Source organism: Zerene cesonia, chromosome 3, assembly GCF_012273895.1.
Source record: "Zerene cesonia ecotype Mississippi chromosome 3, Zerene_cesonia_1.1, whole genome shotgun sequence".
Classification (NCBI taxonomy): domain Eukaryota; kingdom Metazoa; phylum Arthropoda; class Insecta; order Lepidoptera; family Pieridae; genus Zerene; species Zerene cesonia.
In genome coordinates, this window is record NC_052104.1 from 4649073 (window position 1) to 4656097 (window position 7025).

A 7025-nucleotide genomic window follows, 5' to 3' on the forward strand; every position below is an offset into this window, starting at 1 on the left:
TTAATCGTACAATTTTCAAAGGTATTGTTTAACAATTAAGATAACGTTTCTAATGACGCATTTAAATTAGTTTGAAATGAGAGTTGTTATTAAAGTTGATTTGAGAAGTATTTTAAGTAAAATATATTGTATTGTTCGTATTGGAGCAAGGTTGTCGTTACGAATTCATTTTCCGCTTGCATTGCGTGGGCTATAGTTATCCTTTTCATTCACATGGTAAATGCTTCGGCTTAGAAAGAGCTGGGTTACTTAATGAAAAATATTGGCTTGTGCGCAAGCGGCCGCATCACAGTTTTTCCCGCAGTGTGACAAACAAGTGCTAACCAATATTTTATTTTCTGCGGTCTCTAAGTGCATTCTCTTTTAAATTATATTATAAATCGTTTGTTATTTTGGCTGAAGCAGGTAAGGAATTCATTCATGAATATTTACAAATTGTATGCTTTGGCTTGGTCGTCCACTTACATGTACCTAGATTACCCTATATTTTATAATAACTTTTAACATATTTTTCTTCAAATATTGATATCAATCCTTAGTATCATAATTTTAAATTGTACCAATTTGTTCTTGTCACTGATTATAATTTTGATAAAATTTTATATCCAACCAAATCTATATTTTATGTTAATTTTGAAATGTGCTGGAGTTTAGAACTTTAATGTACCTTTTCATATTGTTGTAAGTTTTTTTTTTTGTATAGTCAGATAATAATATGAGGCATTAGATATCACAGAGAGATACTTGTACCTAACTTCAATAGTTTGTATAAGTTTGGAGAGGAAGCTCATAAACAATAAATGGGCATTATCTTTTATCAAAAGATAGCAGCATATTTGGTTTTTGATAAAAGTAAAGTAGTTATAATTCCCAGTATCAACGCGATTGTACGATGCGATTCTCGAATTTACCCAGCTACAAATAGAATTGGTAATAGTGTGGCAATTAAATATACACTAAGCATAGTACAAGCCTTACTTTGAAATGATAAGTTGCTATCACGAGACATATCATTAGTCACACACATATATGTGTTTTAGTTAAAGGCGCGACGTAACATCATGGGGCTGTGCTTCTCATTCGATTGTGGGGATTGTGATGGTTGTGACTGTGTGAATCCCTGCTGTTTGGCTTTGACGGCGTGTTGCTGCATCCCGTGCCTGTGTCCGAACGCTTGCGGTCAGCAGCAACATCAGCAACCGCCGCAGACTGTGATCATTCAGCAGCCACCTGTTGTTATTGACAATCCGCCACCGGGCTATCCCCACCCGCCGCCGCCCGGCGGTTATCCAGGCTACCCAGGCTATCCGCCACCAGGAGGTTACCCACCGCCACCACCACAAGGAGGCTACCCTGGCTACCCTTCTTATAGATGAATAGATTCTCAATAAAATAATTAAGGTAAGTTTTGCACCTGTGGACGACCGCATTTTGCACCTCAATAAAGTATTCACATGCAATCCTTAGATTTAAACTTTTGCTATATTCACAGTATGATTACACTTCATTTAGATAAGTAGATAGAACTAACATTTACATGTATTTTTTTTTAAATACGTAACCAAGAAGTTATAAAGAATTGATAATTATGCCAAGTGCATATTTTTTACCTGATACGTAAAATATTGCCACATCAGGCTTGAAATTTGTGAGAAGCAATTTGTTCGGCCATTTTCCTGCATTTGAACTACGAGTAGTAGGTACTCTACAACATAAGTATCGATGACTATTGTGTATCCTACCCAATATGCACATATGACAATCAATACTGTTAGAGAATGGGTTATGTTCTATGATCATAACAATAACATACCTTTATGTATCGACCTAGAATGTTAGTCATACACATATCGCTCATTAACATACCACCATACATTTTATATGTTTACTTCGTGGACACGTCATCGTTTTTACCTTGACACTTCCATTTCTTTGGTTGTAACGTGTACTGTATAAGGTATCACTTAAAACATGTTGACTTAAATTAGTTCAAGAACTTCTTTACTCTTTTTTTGTATTTTGAGCTATTATTCTTTATTTCACAGTAAAACTTCGTACATTCGTAGTTATAATTTAAAATTTTCGATTAGGTGACATTTAAAAATGCTTGTAAATTTATCAAGGCAATTGTAAAGATAAATGTGATTTATCTATTAAATTAATCAGTTAAGCCAAATTTATGTGCTCCTTTTTAGTCATAATGACTTAACGATATATAACAGTCAGGCAAGTGCAATATTCAATTATAAAAGTTCTGTTTAATTCTCAAAGACCATTTTTGACATAAGAAAAAATAGAAAAACTAATTTATAGGACAACCTTAATTATAAAAAAAGTATAACAATCACACAAACTTTAAACCATGAAAGGTTAACGGTACGTGAGTAAATTGAAGGATAATTGATTCAAATACGTATTTAAATTATAGAATCTTTTAGTCGAATTAATTTTGAATAGTGACCCATTATTTTATATGTCATTGTATTATGTTATCTGTGGTCATATCATATTATGCATATGCTCGTCTTAAGGATGAGGTATAAATTTAAAATAAAATTGTCAAACGTTACTAGGTAATTTGTCTTTTCGAAGACAATCTAACCATTTAAACATTCATATACAAGTTGGAAAGACGGCAGAAATGTGGAATTCTGTATTTAAGTTTCCTGTTAAAAAACCAATCTTATAATAAATACAGATCTTCTTAAATGTACCTAATACTCATGTCCTAATTCCAGGATGGGTTGCAATATATCATGTCGTCCGTGCTGCTGCTGCTGCATCCCCTGTCTCTGCTGCGACTGTTGCTCCGACCCACCGCCCCGCACCGTGGTGCATCACACCACCGTCGTGCAAGTACCCCCGCGCCAGCGACCCAACCATGAACCACCGCCACCTTATAGATAGTTTTTGCTACTTACGACGATGATACGCAAAACCAGTTAACCCCTTTTTATAACTGTCTTGTCTTACTCTTGTAGGCAACTCAACTGAATTGACAGTGTTGCAACGTCAAAAATCGACCGATGTTTATGTTTGTATGCGTCACCACAGGACACGAATTGCGTCACAGTGTTGTCTTATACCTGAGTCATGCATTTGTAATTCTCTCTGTGCGAGGTTGTCCGCCAATAATAGGCTCACATTTTGTTACACTACTTTAAAATGTATACATGTATAGATCAAAATTATTCAAGGTTTTGCGTTATATTCATGTATTGGAGACAGAACATAAACATTTCAACCAAAAAAAGAGGATTACAATACATAATTTTGATGTGCTTGCGCCCTACTGCTAGCACATCATGGTATCTAGATGATACTTGTCCGTATACGGGTGGTATATTAACTTGGGTAGTCGAATTTACAATCTCAGAACAAAGTACAAGTTGTGTAATTCTCAGCAATAAGAACACGATATGAATGTTATTTTTAAAGCAATTAAAATTGCTCAATAATTACAAATCACTACAATCTACATCAAATACGATAGCAGCATATCTTTAGAAAATAATAGTCGTTAAGGTCAAGAGTTTTTAAATATTTATTCACAATTGTATTTTTAAAATCATTTGTTATTGATCAATTCATGTGGCATCACATAAGCCAATCGTCTAAAATCATTGAGGAATTTGGGTTTTTGATCGTTAAACTGGGTAGTTCATTTATTTATAGGTTAAGTATTTTTGGTTACTGCCAATATTATCTTTACAAATTTATAAATTTCATGTTTTAATTTTAAATTTCTGTTTTTCATTCCTATATAACTATATGATATCATTTAATAGCTTTTGTTGTTATAATTGCGTAGGATAATTTATTTTAACAATTAATGTTAAGTTAATTATAATGTGATACATACTTATAGGTAAATAAATATTAATTTATTTTTTGATGTAATTGATAATTTTGTATTATTTTAAATGATGAACATCTAAGCGCTTGATAAAACAATTAAATCAAAAAATCATGTTGGAAACGATTTAAATCAAAAAATAAATAATTTTTTACGATAATTTGGCCTTTGATTCCACTCCACTAGACTAAACGACCATTTGAGACGACTTACAATATGTAACAACTATCAATCATGTAAAAGGCATCTTAACTGCGAGTTTGGATATCATGCCTTAAAAAATAGCATTGAAGATAAGAGCTTATCTCTAGATATCCTCATCACAAATAAGTCATAGTCAGATAGGTTCACGAGTGGTATCGAAATGGGGCTGTGTATTTCTTTTGACTGCGGGGAGTGTGAAATTTGTGTGAACCCTTGTTGTATGGCTCTCACCGCGCTATGCTGTGTACCGTGTCTCTGTCCGAACGCGTGTGGGCAACAGCAGCCTCCTCAAACGGTTGTTATAGCGCAACCGCCGGTTGTTATTGACAACCAGCCACCTATGTATCCTCCGCCACCACCTGGAGGTTATCCGGGGTACCCTTCTGCAAGATAAGTCCTATAATGTAATCTAAGGTGAGTGACCTGAGAGTCAAAAGACTCGATCCTTGTAAAGTTGATTTGATACATTAGGGGCATCAAGAAAAGAGTGCAGATATTTGTTACAACACAAGTGATACTGGGGTTAATAGGCGGTGATGACCACTTAAAATCAGGTGTCCTAACTGCCCCTTTGCTTGCTCTGCCATAAAAAGAAAATAAAAAGCTTACCTAATCAATATGTGCCGATATGCCTTGAATATAGTTTTTTATTATTTTCGTACATAAGATACAATACTGCCCACAAGTTTCAATAATACCCGTCCAGTCATTTTGGCTTGAGAAACAAAAATTCAGATTCTATAATTAACCTATTTAGTCCATTATAACCATCAATTTATACCTCATAAATCTTGAATTGTTTCCCTATATATTTTGGTTAGATATCATGTTTTTCATTTCAGATAGATATTTATTCACATCGTTTGCAGCTTCGTCAACCTATCGAAATACAAATGCAATGTGTTCCAAGGATTATTCCATTTGAAGACCTATGATTAATAATTTAATATTCTAAATATCAATAAATTGTTAAACTGTGAAGTACGGAAAATGTTATTTTCAGTATACATGACACATATTGACAAAACTTTGTTTATGCAGAGAAAAATAAACATTATCAGAAGAAAATTTTCATGTTTTGGTTACCTAGCATATCTTAACCTCCAATAATAAAATATGATTGTTGTTTATTATTGTGTTTTGAATTATAAAAATAGCCGTAGGTAGTGGAAAATTATATTTATATTTAACTACTATTACATTATACATAAGTAAATAGCTACATAAATAATTATTTGTGATGAGCACGCTTCGGCACGAAATGTGCCAGCTCGCACCAGGGAAGTACCACACCCCCTTGGAAGTACGGTGTAAAATAGTGACATGCTACTGGGTTTCGTACGGTAAGTGGGCGAGCCGGAGGTCCGTTCCTTTTCGTCACTCTCTCCAGTCATCAACCTTATCCTTATTCCTTACCTCTAAAAGCAGGCAGCGTATTCACAGAGACACATCAGCGAATGATCATTTGCCCGCTATGACATAAAAAAAATTATAATTATTCTAACCGTTTTCACAATTTCTTGTACCCTTTAAATATAAAGGATTAATGATCGTATATGGCCACTATATTAATAGTATCTTAGTTTAAATAAACAAAAAATCTTATTAAAACTGTGCCCCAAATGATTTGCAGAAAAAGCTTCGGTTATTATTTTGGACTTTGAGACTGACAAGTGGAAAAATATGCCGTTACATAATTACTGCACAATTGATAACTAATTTAAAATTGTATCATAACTCTTTCTTTATCTTCATTTTAGAATCAATTAACCCAACTTTTCAACAATAAAATCAAGTACATAGAATTATACGAGTACTTATTTGTTACCTTCTAACTAAGACATCGTTTAACAGCTAATCTGACATTAACTAATCATAAGCTTTTTAAGACGTTCCCGAAAACTGGTTGTCCAACTGAGAATCTCAATTCGACCGTTATTTTTGGTGTATTTGCTCGATACCCTGTGTGTCTCTACTGATTGACGTGGTTATTTTTTTATATATGAGGAAATTGTTGCAATTTGGTCCCATTATACAATCTGGAGTTGTATCTCCCTCACTAGGCATGATGGGGACGCACCTAGTAAAAAATATTTGTTGTGAGCCACCATGTTTGTATACCTAATAGTCCAAGAAAATGGGTAGGGTAAATGCGAATTTGAGATTAAAACTTGAATTTTTGATATAATTTACTTTGAGGAATCTAAAAACGAACTGTGCAAGTTTTTTTTAAATTCACCCCCGAGAAGGGGTGAAAAAAAATAAATAAAGTCGTTTTTTTGAAATTTTGGCGAAACCGTAAGTGTTAGAAAAAAAAGTTTTAAATAAAATTTGTAGAGCGTAAAATTTTACACAAAAATGCTTCTATGACTTTTTTTCCTAAAATTGAAATTAACTGAGATAGGGTAGTTAGAAGCTAGGGGATGATAACTGCAACTTTAAAAAAATCATAACTTATTGAAAAATTGATAAAACTCGTATATTTTTTTTAATTAAATTACTTATATAATTATAAACTTTGATCCTAGAGAAAAAAAAAATTTTTCAATTGTTTGTAACAAAATTATAACAATTTGAAATTTTTATTTTCAAATTAAATCAAGTCAAACCGACAAAAAAAAAAAAATATATATATATATATATATAAATATTTTTTTTTTTCAATACATTAGTATTTAAAAAAAATTGACCATACGCATTGAAATTTAATTTTTACTTTTACCTTTTATTTTCAAGCAGGTATAAAATAATTTACCTGGTGAAAGATATTGTGGGGCGGCGACTTTGCTTTTACTACCGGATTTGGTACCTTATACGCATGCGCCAGTTGTTCTCAATGGGCCTCTATGTGTTTACAGTACTCTCCAGTTGCTTTGAGTAAATTGTTAACAAAAATTTTAACTCCGTTGTGTTTTCTGTTTACTATTTTTCTATTATTAAAAATTGTAAGGTGTTTTTTTTTTTT

General features: G+C 32.8%; 1 long non-coding RNA gene across 1 annotated transcript; it reads left to right on the forward strand.

Annotated features, from left to right (window-relative positions):
- Nucleotides 1–252: 252 nt before the first annotated feature.
- On the forward strand, nucleotides 253–3474 carry LOC119838906. The gene is made up of 3 exons (XR_005288225.1): nucleotides 253–405; nucleotides 1041–1401; nucleotides 2739–3474. It is a non-coding gene; the product is annotated as an uncharacterized LOC119838906 (long non-coding RNA).
- Nucleotides 3475–7025: the final 3551 nt, after the last annotated feature.